Genomic DNA, 12,464 nt, shown 5'->3' on the forward strand with positions numbered 1-12,464 from the left:
GGGTGCATTTAGTGCAGAAGCGTTAAGCCAGCCTTCGTGGGTAGCATTGAGAAGCCACTCCGTCTTGGGTGTACTTGTGCGATTCTGAATTTTCAACTCTGATCAGTTTTCTTGGCATTTATTTTAGATGGATTATTTGAGCATACCTGCATGAAACTATTTCTCACTTCAAGTCCTGCTGAATATTAGCATCCCACAAGATTAACTGAAGAGATGTTCCCTCCCAAAATTTTTAAAGGCTGATTCCATGATTGAATAAATTAGGGAAACATGTTTCCACGTTCCCGCTTCACTGCAGGACCATGTGAACTCTTCCATATCCTTTATGAACTATGACCCCCTAGAGGGGATGAGGTCCAACTTGCAGTTTTTTTCCAACTTAGCTGACCACTGATTCCTCCCCCCTCCTCCCCACATAAGCTCTTGCTTTTCTGTTAAATCTCTGTCCATATATGTGGAGACCCTTCCATTCCACAGAATATGGTTTGGAAAATGCTAATATTGAAGACAGCAAATGGCTGACAAAAGGTCGGGAATCCTTATGTATTTTTGCTGACTTTGAGTTTTTGGTGGAAGAAATGTTTCCCCTCCTAAGATAATGAAGAGGCTGAATGGATGACATGTTTTCCCAACACAGCCGATTTGCGGTGCTCTGGCAAGCAACTTTGTGTCCTAATAAATACAAAGTATTTTTACCTTCAGCTTGTATGAAAACATCACACAGCATGAGATTGATAAGCAGTTAAAAAATAATGTCTCCTATACTTTTAAAATTAGATTCAGAAAAACCTAGAGAAGTTTTGCAGTGACTGCTAAAGTGTTTCAGAAGGTGTTTGGTCAGCAGGAGCTGGAGAGGGGTGGGGACGACGCAGGTGCTCGTCATCAAGAGTAAGGACCCCATCTGCTGTGAGGATTTGCAGCGGCAGCACCTTGTCACTGGGATTTGGTAAGTGCGTTTGTTTTTAAATTGGAATTCCATTTTGTTGAATTTTAATCATAGGCAAGTACATTTTCCTTAATATGAGAATATACATTAGCTAATTTGAGCCATAATTATAAAAATCGCCCTTAGTATATGGAATGCAATAGGAGAAATAATGACTTTGTGATCCATTGTTTTTCCTTTGGAGTTCTGCTTTAAGACCTGTTAGGCTTAGCAAGAGGTAGAAAGGGCTGAGGGTCAAGACCTGGTTATTTTCCAGATGACTACAAGATACAGAGGTTCACTAAACTTTGAGCTGTGTTTTATTCAGCAGGAACCTTTGCTATTAGAAATAATTCGGCTTGAATCTTAATTTTCCTTCCTCAATGAATATGGTGTGTTTTTTAAGTCTACCTATAAAAACATCATGAATATATTAAACAGCCAGTCTCTAATTGAGAGTGCTAATTTAACTCAACAAATACTTGTGTGGATAGCTACCGTTTGCAAACCCTCAGTGAATACATCGATGAATAAAATAGAATTTCATCTCAAGGAGTTTATGATCTTTTAGGGGGGGATAAGAAAAGTAGAAAGAAAAAAACAATGAAAACCACAGGTTACAACGGTTGCCATTATGGAGAGTTGAAGGGTTATTTCTAGCGCATCGAGGAATGAGGAAAGGCTTTACACTAGAAGTGACATTTGAGATGGGACTTTGAAGGTTAAGGGGTATGGCAAGTTTCTGGATCAGAGCAAAACAATCAGCGTGGTGTTTATGGGGTGTGTGTGTGCGCGCGCGCGTGCGCGCGTGCATGTGCACGTGCACGTAAGAATTCTAATTCCCTAGGGTACTTGTTGTAAAAGATTCCAGGATTCCAGAAAGTCTGATTCAGGGGGCCCAGGAATCCACATTTTAGGGAAGCAGCCAGGTGAATAATGTGAAGATGGTCCACACACCTCATTTTAAAGAAGCCTTGGCTGAAAGATTGGGGAGCGGGCCAGTGCAGTGAGGGAATGGCAGGTTGGTTGTGGGTGCCGGACTTAGGTGCAATGTGGGCTGTTAAGTGGCCAATGAAGAAGCCTACAGATAGACTGAAAGAGGAAAACAGGCAGAACTAGAATTGCTGAAGGAAGGAGAAAAGAAGGGACAAGCAGCCGGGAAACTGCAGTGAAAGCAGCCAGTCTCTTTAGGAGGTGAAGTATCAGGGGTCTTTGATCTTCACGGAGAAGTAGGAGGCAAGCTTATCTGATACAAGAAGGAGTTGAGAGCTTGAGCAGAGAAGAGGTAATAATCAGGTAACTCTATACTTAACGTTTTGAAGACCTGCCCAACTGCCAGGAAATGCAGAGTGCATTTAGAACAGCTTTTGAAAAAAAAAGAGAGTTGAGGAAAACCTACCACAGAAATTTGTGTTTGCATTGGGTCAGCAGGGGGCGCTAAAGTAGCACACATGCTGATAATTGGCGAGGCCCGCTCTTGTTGAATAGGATTATTCACCCGACCTACAGCGCAATATTGGGGAAGCTTCATTTATTACATTTATAGCAGTGAACCTTCATAGAAGGAACTTTTAAGGTTTTTCTTTAATTATTAAGGCATCTAGGGGTTTTTTTTGAACTGCCAATTCCTACAGTCAAAAAGAAATTAATTCCAAAGTTTAAGGGAATTATTACCCACTTATTGACTTCACTTGAGGCACGGAGCCTAAGAGATTAGGAGAGCAGAGAAGCCTGAGGAACAAATGGAATGGAGCCTGAGTCCTAGAAGGGGAACCACTGGGTCACAGGATATGGGGAATGTATGCTGTGTTAGATGCTGTCCGATCGTCTTCCAGGGAGACTGTGCCAGTTTCCTTCTGCACCAACGACGCGCCAGGGCCTTATTTCTTAATACCTCTGAAAGCCCACCATACAAATAAGCTTTTTAATATTTGCCGCTCTGACAGGAAATATGGAATTTGGGGATACTTTTAGCTTGCATTTTTCTCTTATGACTGGATGGTCCCTTTCTCACATCTATATCTTATTTTTACTTTTTTTTCCCCCTGCGAACTGTATTGTCATGTTCTTTTCCCAATGGGTGACTGGTCTTTTACTTACTGACTTTTGTAGGAGCTCTTTTTATAAGGTCAGTCAAAAGGCTTAGTTAACAATAGAGTAAATAAAGTGTGCTTTTCCACAGATGAGTGTTGAATAGGCTCCCAAGCATTCCCCTGCCCACCTGCTTCCTTGACCCACTAATCACATGACTTGTTGGCACATATCTAAAACTACTGTTTTAAATCACCTTTGGGTAGTCTGTGGAATAGTTTGCCTCAAGAATGCCAAAGTTCTTTCATGTTATAGTTCACTTCAATATGGGGAAAAGCCAAGAGTTACATGGTGACGAATCGGGTGAATATGGTGGTGGTTGGCACATTTTCACTGGTCAAAAATCATGAAATGGCAGGTGGTGCTCTCAGGTCCCCAGTGCTTCAAATGGAGCATTTTCAGAGAATGTTCTGGACGTGCTGGACTGTGATAAATGTCGAGTCAGCAGCTCTCAAGTGCTGGTAATCATGAGCCTGACCACTGATAGCCCCATCCCTACTGGACACTCATTCCTTAGTCGTTAGATTACCTTTGTTTTGTGATAGCTTGAGATAGAATTCATATTCCACACAATTCGCCTGTTGAGGGTATACACTTCACCAGTTGGTAGTGCATTCACAGAGTCGAGCAACAGTCACCTCAGCCAGGCTGAGGACTTTCTCATCACTCCCCTTCCTCATCCACCCCTTTGCTGTTACCTCCATGCCCCCAACCTACCCCGTCATAAGCAAACACAAATCTACTTCCTGTCTCTATATTTGCCTATTCGAGATACTGCGTATAAATGGAATCATATAATATGTGGTAGGTTGTGACTGGCTTCTTTAATTTAGCATGATGTTTTCAAGGTTCATCCACGTTATCCTGTGTATCTGTACTTCTTTCCTTTCTATGCCAAATAATATTTCGAGGTATAGCTATGCTACATTTTGTTTATCCATCGATCAGTTAATGGACATTTGGGTTGTTCCCACCTGTTGTCTATTATGAACTATGGTGCTATGAATATTTGTGTGTAAGTTTGGTATGGACATATGTTTTCATTTCTCTTAAGGGAATTGTTGAGTCAAATGGTAGCTCTATGTTTAATATTTTGAGACCTGCCTGTTTCCTACAGTAGCTACAGCATTTTACATTTTGACCATAAATGTACAAGTGTTCCAATTGCTCAGCATTTTCACCAACACTTGCTTTGTTCTGTTTTTAATGTTTTGATTTTTTTTTTCTGTTATAGCCATCCTAGCAGGTTGAAGTGGTATCTCATTGTGGCTTTCTGTTTTTGTTTTTGTTCTTAGGGTCTATGCTTTAATATCTTTTTATTGTAGCAAAATATGCATATTTATCATTGTAACCATTCTAAGTGGATAGTGCAATGTCGTTAAGTACATTCACATTATTGTGCATTACTGTGGCTTTGATTTGCATTTCCCTGATGACTAATGATGTTAAGCATCTTTTCTTTTGCTTGTTGGCCATTTGTATATCTTTTTCGGAGAAATGTCTTTACAAGTTCTTCACTCAAGTTTTAATTGGGTTATTTGTCTCTTTGCTGCTGAATTGTAACAGTTCTGTATATATTCTGGATATTAGTTGCTTGTGTTTGGTGTCATATCCAAAAATTCAGTGCCAAATCTGAGATCATGAGGATTTACCCATGTGTTCTAAGGATTTCATAGTTTCAATCTTACATTTAGATCTTTGTTCCATTTCTGGTTAATTTTTTAAAAAGAAATTGGGGGGGGGTTGTTCCTCAGATCGATTAAGTGATTATGGATATATGTACATGTGTATGTAATCTCTGCACCCAACATGAGGCTTGAACTCATGACCCCCAGATCAAGAGTTGCTACAGATTGAGCCAGCCAGCTGCCCCTCAGATTAATTTTTTATGCGTTATGAGGTCAAGGTACCTTGTTTTTAAAATTGCGTGCTATATGTTGGGGCACCTGGGTGGCTCAGTGGGTCAAGCGTCAGACCCTTGATTATCTCAGGTCATGGGTGCAGGGTGGTGAGGTGAAACCCCACTCAGGCTATGCCCTCAGCACAGAGTCTGCTTGAGATTCTCTCTTTCCTCTCCCTTTGCCCCTCCTCCCCACTTGCACGCATGCCCTCTCTCTCTTAAATAAATAAATAAGTAAATAAATAAATAAAATCTTTAAAAATAAATAAGTAAAATAAAATTACATGTTATATGTTAAAGAAGTAAGCAATCCCTATGAGAGGTAATTTGGTGATCTCTATTCCAAATGTATATCCCTCCCAATTCCACTTCTGTGTCCTACAGAAACAGGCTAAGGATGTTTCTGGTTATTCATTAACCTTTTTTTCTTCAATGCAAAGCATTTCAAATAACCCAAATGTCTACCAATGCAGGCTGTTAAGTAAATTGTGGAACAAATGAAATACTCTGAGGCCATGAAAAAGAATGAAACTTTCTATGTATTCTTTTAGATATCTCCCCCCAAATCGTTGTTCAATGAAAAAAAAAAAAGATTGGAACTTAGTATTTTTTGTGTGTGTAAAAAAAAACGAGACAATAAGTATCTATATGCATATTTCTTACATGTACAGAAGCTTTGCAAGGATTCCTAAGAAATCAAAAATTGCAGATTCCTGCAGGGAGGGTTGACCCTGGGCATATAAGGCAAGTGAGGTGGAGTTGCTCCTGTCTACATTTGGCTTTCTGTTCTTACAAGATGGAAATGTATTTTTCTTTTTAGAGAGGGAGAGGGCATATGTGCACGTGTACATGCAAGCGGGCGGGTGGGAGGGGAGGGAGAGAGAGAATCCCAAGCAGGCTCCATGCTCAGCTTGATCCCACAACCCCAAGATCATGACCCAAGCTGAAATCAAGAGTCTGATGTTCAACCTGCTGAGCCCCCTAGGCACCCCCAAAGATGAAAGTGTATTAACAAATAATTGCAAAAATAGGGGCACCTGGGTGGCTCAGTCATTAAGCGTCTGCCTTCGGCTCAGGGCGTGATCCCAGGGTCCTGGGATCGAGCCCCGCATCGAGCAGGGAGCCTGCTTCTTCCTTTCCCACTCCTCCTGCTTGTGTTCCCTCTCTGGCTGGCTGTCTCTCTCTGTCAAATAAAATCTTAAAAAAAACACAAAAAACAAAAAACCCCCAAATAATTGCAAAAATAGGCATTAAATTTTTAAAAAGACTTTCTGAAGAGAAAAAGTGGGGACTGGGGTAAGAAAGGTCACATTCTCCTGAGTATTGCACTTATTTTTTTCCCAGTTGAAACAGAAATATTTCCTTACTTGGGTTTCTCGTGACTACTCACATACTAAATACAGTCACACTGTTGCTGACTGAGGTTAGAGCTGTGGTCTGTGGACATGGAACCGAGCAGAAATTGGGTCCCCAGGATGCTGAACTGATGGCCCTGACCTCATTTACAGGGTAATGAGCCAACATCACACGGGAAGGTTTATACATCCAGAAGTCTAAAGGAAAGACAGTTGTGGAACCTGTCTCACTGAAAGAATAGAAACCTGTACAAATACATGGTTGCCTTCTTTTACCAGTAAGGATCTTGACACTAAATTATGGGCTGTAGGTGTCCTTGAAAAGAATAACCCTCCCTAGCACATTCATGTCTGTCCTTTAGCCTGGAGACACAGGTGAAGCCCTCACCACTGATGTCCCACCCAGGCTGACTCTAATGGCATTTTTGTAGAGTTTGCTCTTGTCTTTAAATGTTGCAAAAGCATCCCTTGGGATTTTTTTCTCAGCCCTTTGAAAAATAGTTGTGGTTATAGTTTGTTTTAGCTGAAAGAATGTTCTTCTCTTCCACATAAAATTCTCAAATGAAAATATATTTCCCCTTTCTGACTCCTGTGGTTAGCCGGGCAACAAGAGCAAACGTGGTCTCAGATATGTGAACTTGAGGCAGGAAATCTAAAAACACACAGTGGTCACCATGTGCCTTGAACTTTTTTGGTGCACGCGATGCCAGCCGACCTGTACTCACATGCAGTTCTGATGAATACTTACAAACAGGACTGGCATTCTGGGAACAAATGTCATATATTTAAAAGATGGAGGCTCATGGTGTGAGAAAGGAGGTGAGTCAAATACCTTCTGTTTTTATCTTCCTTTGAGTATGAGCCAGACATATTGGCTCCATAAGAGGGAAACCAGGAAGCAGCTCAGGCCTCAGAAAAGTAGGGAAGGAGGTGGGATGGGGAGAAGAAATGATGAGTATAATAAAATCAAACTTGAGAAAGAAAGAGAACTCCAGCAGAAAGAAAAAAAAAAAAGCTGGTTTAAAAATATAATAAAAATAAATATATTACAAATATCAAATGCCACAGAGTCCTTTTTTTAAACTCTGGACAAAGATAGATCTTCAAAACATTTAAACAGAACTCCAGAAGGAAACAGAGTCACCCGAAAAACTCTCAACAAAATAATGGATTCTTTAAAAGACCCAGGATGCATCCGTCCAGTTGTACTAGAAGGTGAAAGGAGAGCCATCTGGCTCAGCCCCAGGAGGCTGACCTTGGCACTGTGGAAGCACGGGACACCCTCCACTCCCCCCATTTTGGCAGTGAGGGCCAAGAAACTAATAGGGGATGTTGAAGTCTTGCCTTACTGCTGCTGGGAGTCCCTTTTCTCCTCACATAGTGCAGGAGCTGTGAAGGAAAAGAGAGCCACTGTGAGCCAGGCGACAGTGAGAAGCGCCATTTTGAAAACGGAGTGAGCACTGGATGAAGTGAGGCACGCAGCCTCCTGCGTTGCTCCTGTCTTGTGTTTGGAGCAAGACACCACATGCATTGTTTCTACTTCAACTGGAAGTGGAATCAGATTTCCTACTTTATTCTAAAAAGCCCAACCATTAAACTTTCACAGTAGAGACTGTTTTACCAGCTGCATTCCATCCTCTGGGTTTGAAAACTGGAGGCAACTTAGAAACATTTCTTCGCCCCCGTATCTCCAAAAGCCACTAGAGTGGAGCTGGTTCTCTCTTGGCAGAGTTAAGCTTTCCTTCTCAATTTTGCAGAAGGCTTAGAAGCAGGATTAAAGAGGCTCCAGTTTCACCTCCTACTCATTGCTGGCTCCCGCTTATCTTCAATAAGAAACCGGCAGCCTCTTTTTAAAAGTCTCCAGGGATGTGTGCTCGCCTCTGCCAAAGAGAAGTCCAGGTCTTCGTTGGATAGCTCTCTGGTTTAATGAGTTCCTTGCATTTCGCTGGTATTTGCTTCCTTAATAGCTTGGTGTTGCCCCACTGAGCAAGGCCAATTCCTCATGACAGCCTTGTGATAGAGAAGACGGCTCTCATCTTATGCCCTGTGAGCTGTTTACAGCTGGGCATGTCGTGCCTTTCCCTAGGACTGTGGCCGCATCTGCCATGCTGGTCTTCAAGTCGCCAGTCTCACCTGCCATCGGTCTCGTACCTCACTGCTCAGTTTATCCAAAGGCAGCATCACCTTTGTCAAGCACTTGTCAAAAAATCACCACAGGGGCCCTGTTTAATCAGAACCAATTTCAAGCCAAGGCTTTGTTTTTTTGTTTTTATTTTTGTTTTTTACAGCCAACCCTGATTGGTCTATGAAATCTTGTACCTCTATTTCCCAGTAAAGCCATTCTGCCCTGGTTAGGCCAGCCTTTGCAATGGTTCCACCACTTACCTTGCCCATCTATATAAGCTTAGGCTTTCCTGGTGGCTCCTTACCTGGCAAACTGTGAGCTGGCTTCTCCAAAATCATCAACTCTGTGTGGACTTAGAGATTCGCCTTCTCCATGAAGCCTACCCAGGACAACATTGGCTTACGATGATGCAGCATGTACTTTGAGTTCTTTCTCATAAGTGAATGTCTCAGGTTAAGTCCCCTGGGAAACAAACTTTGAAATGGAGCTTTGCATCCCGGAAGCTTATGGGGGCCTATTCTCAGATACAATACTTGGGAGGGGATCAGGGAAGCAAGACTGGACAGAGGAAAATTTTGAACTGTGATGCAGTTTCAACAAAGGCTTCAGCCAAATCCTGAGGCGCCCTGGAACTGGGATGAGCTTTCTGTGTGGTGCCCCGCCCATGCTGGAGCCAGCCTCTATATCCTTGTACGGACCGGTTATTGGATGTAGGCTGCCCCAGGAAGGAGCTTGACCTTGATCAGGTGGCTTTATTCTACAGACAATAATTCCTGGGGCCACAGTCTCTTGAGTCCTTCTCAGCCAACACGTCCACAGTTAGGAAAACGAGGGCTTCAGCTCTGCGGCAGAGTCTAGACAGAGATCCATAGCATCGTTACAACTGCAGCTAGAAACGACCTCGCTTGCACTTACGTAGATGCATGTGGGCTTCAGGTGACTCTGATGGAAATCCCTGGTAAGAACCACTGTTCTAGTCCTTTGGGGATCACTGTAGCGGCCAAGGATTGGGATATGCTTTGTTACTCAACATAGCAATGCATCCTGAGAGGGGACAGATGGATATGGGTCAAAATAGCTGAAGAGGGTTAAAAATGGAAATGCCACTAATACAGTATGCAGTTTGCATGTCATTCTGCCTTAAACGTTAGGAAACTCCTACAATTTGGTTGTGAGGGAAAAAAAGATGTCGGAATATAATCCAATGGATTCTAGGCTTTGGAGAGTTGATCAGTTTACACGCCGACATACAAATACTGAAAAATACACACATCCTAAGGGCACAGCTTGATAAATTTTCACTCCGTGAATACATGCGTATATCCAGCACCCAGATTGAGAAAGAGAGCTTTGCCATGCCCCCAAAGTCTCCAGGTACCCCTGGCAGTCCCTATCCCCTGAGAAGGTATTATCGATCCTGACTTGACCCGATTTGTCAGCTTGCTCTGGATGTTTCTTTTCTATAAATGGATTGTACCGTGTCTCATCTTCTGTGCCTGGCTGCTTTTTCTCCACAGCATCTTCGTGAGAGTCGTCCGTGTTGTTACGTGCAGTGTGATCCGTTTGTCCTCATTATTATATAGTGTCCCATTGTAGATAGACCATGGTTGGTTGATCCATTCCGCTGTACATGGACGTTTGGTTGTTTTCAGCACAGGCCTATCTTGTCCCTGTGTTTCAGTGAACACCAATATGTACTTCTGTTGGCCGTCTAGCTAGGAGTAGAACTACTGACCTCTACGTATACATACTATTAGCCTTGCTAGATAGTGCCAAACAGTTTTCCAAAGTAATTGTACCAATTTGCAGCCCACCCACAATCTATGAGAGTGCTGCTGGCTTCGTATCCTTGCCACAATGTGCTTTTCTCTGTCTCATTCATTTTAGCTATTCATAGGTGGACGGTCACGGTTTTAATACAAATTTTCCTGATGAGTAATGAAGTTAAGCATTCTTTTTAAAAAATTTTATTTATTTATTTAAAAAGAGAGAGAGAATGTGAGCAGAGGGAGAGGGAGACAAAGAATCTCAAGCAGACTCTGTGCCGGGCCCGGAGCTGACACGGGGCTGGATCTCACAACCCTGAGATCATGACCTGAGCCAAAATCAAGAGCCAGACCCTCAACCGACTGAGCCACCCAGGCGCCCGCTGAGCATTCTTTTAATATTTACTGGGAATTGCCCTCAAAAGGCTGCCAAGGTTCTTGGCTTAGTTTTCTATAGAGTTATCTGAGCAAAGGTCTCTCTATAGTATGAGGTCACAAATTTTTTAATATATAAGGATGGCTTTGATCGAGTAAGAGGAAAATAAAGATCATGGTTATAATGCAACTTCTTTAGTATAATTGTATTTTTGCTTATTATATAAACCTGAAGGCTGATAAACTAAAATGTGAACCCTTACTTTCTCTGGTTGGGAAGGTTATAGATAATTTTAACTTTCAACTTTATAACTGCCCTTATTTGTTTTTATCTAAATTTATTTTAATAACAAGCACAGATTCCTTTTATAATCTGGAAAAACAGCGAAGCTGTTTTCATCTGAAAACAAAGCACAAATGAAACAAAAGCTCATCAGCATGTGCTGGTTGGGCTCAGCCATCGGCCTGTTCCCATCTGGGCCACTGAGAGTCACTGAGGAAAGCGTCCTCTCTGGGCACGCTTTGGAAGTTTGAGTTAGAAGATGAGAGTATAAAAATGAAGGATAGCTTTTATTGCATAACAGCCTGTGCTCCCTTGCACCCCGCTGAGGCTGGGAGATGATCCTGCCATAAAGACTGGCTCATTACTTACATAGCCTTTCTTTGCGGGGGCCAACCTTCCCAGCGCCATTGACTAGGCTTATTTGGTCTGATTACCGGAGTCCTGCTGTTAGCTGGGATGAGGAAAGCATATTATTACCCTGTGCAAGTGTAATGCCTTTGTTTACATTTTGCAAGGCAAACAGGGTTACTTCTAGTCTTATGTAACCCCGAGTTCTGCAAAGATTGGGACTAGGGGATATGTGCCTCCCTCCCTTTCCCATTCCATTTTGTTGGGTTTACTAACCCACAATCCAGAAACATAACGTCACACCAACCTACCCAATCACATAGAGTCTTTTCAATATTTTGAAAGAATTTCAAATTTATAGAAAAGTTGCGAGGCTACTGCAAGAACCCCCCCCCCCCGCCAAACCATTTGAGAGTAAGTTGCCCACAGGATTCTCTGTCACTCCAAATATTTTAGTACTTCCTACAGAACCGGGAATTCTCCTATATAACCACCATACTACCATCGAAATTGGGATATGAACGCTGACACATTGCCACCATCCAAATTCAAGTGCCTTCAATTGTCCCGATAATGCTCCTTATGGCATAAAGATCCAGTTAGAAGTATGCATTGCATTCAGTAACAGAGTTTCTGGTGACTATGTTGAAAACTTGCACCTGTTTAAAACATGAGCAGCTCTTGCCCAGGTCTTCTTGTTGCCATCCCCACAAGGAGGGAGGCCACAGGCAGAGATGGCTGCCCACTCTTGAGGGCACAGTATAGGAAGAGGGTCAATGTTGCTGTGCCAGCAAACAAGGTCAGCCTCTGTATGGGAAGGCAGGGGGGAAACAGGGTTGTGGGCGAGGGAATCCTCCTGGGATGGGAACCCAGGGAATAATGGAAACTAAGCCTCACATCCCTACAAAATCCCCCATCTCTACTTTTTGTCTTCTCCATGTCCTTCTTCGATCCCTGTCTCCCCTTCCCTGTCTCCTGGATTTCTTCTTCCCTCACCTCTTTATTTTCACCCCCTTCTTCATAATTTTACTAAATTCCTGTGTTTCCTCCAAATTGTCTTCCTTAAGAAAAGCAGGGAACTATTACAAGTTGTTTTCTATTGGGAGGTGGGGAGGTGCTCTATCTGGCTTTTTTATATTGTCTTCATTTTTAAAAATCATATTCGTTAATGTATTACCTACTTAGAAAGATAATACATAATAACAAAAAAAACAAATCAAAACGAAAATGTTTCTTCTAAATAAATCTATTTTACGAGGTTAGGCAAAAGGGCAAAAGCTATCACATTTTCGATCT

This window comes from Ursus americanus, chromosome 1 (genome assembly GCF_024610735.1).
Source record: "Ursus americanus isolate L20-20 chromosome 1, mUrsAme1.1.p, whole genome shotgun sequence".
Classification (NCBI taxonomy): domain Eukaryota; kingdom Metazoa; phylum Chordata; class Mammalia; order Carnivora; family Ursidae; genus Ursus; species Ursus americanus.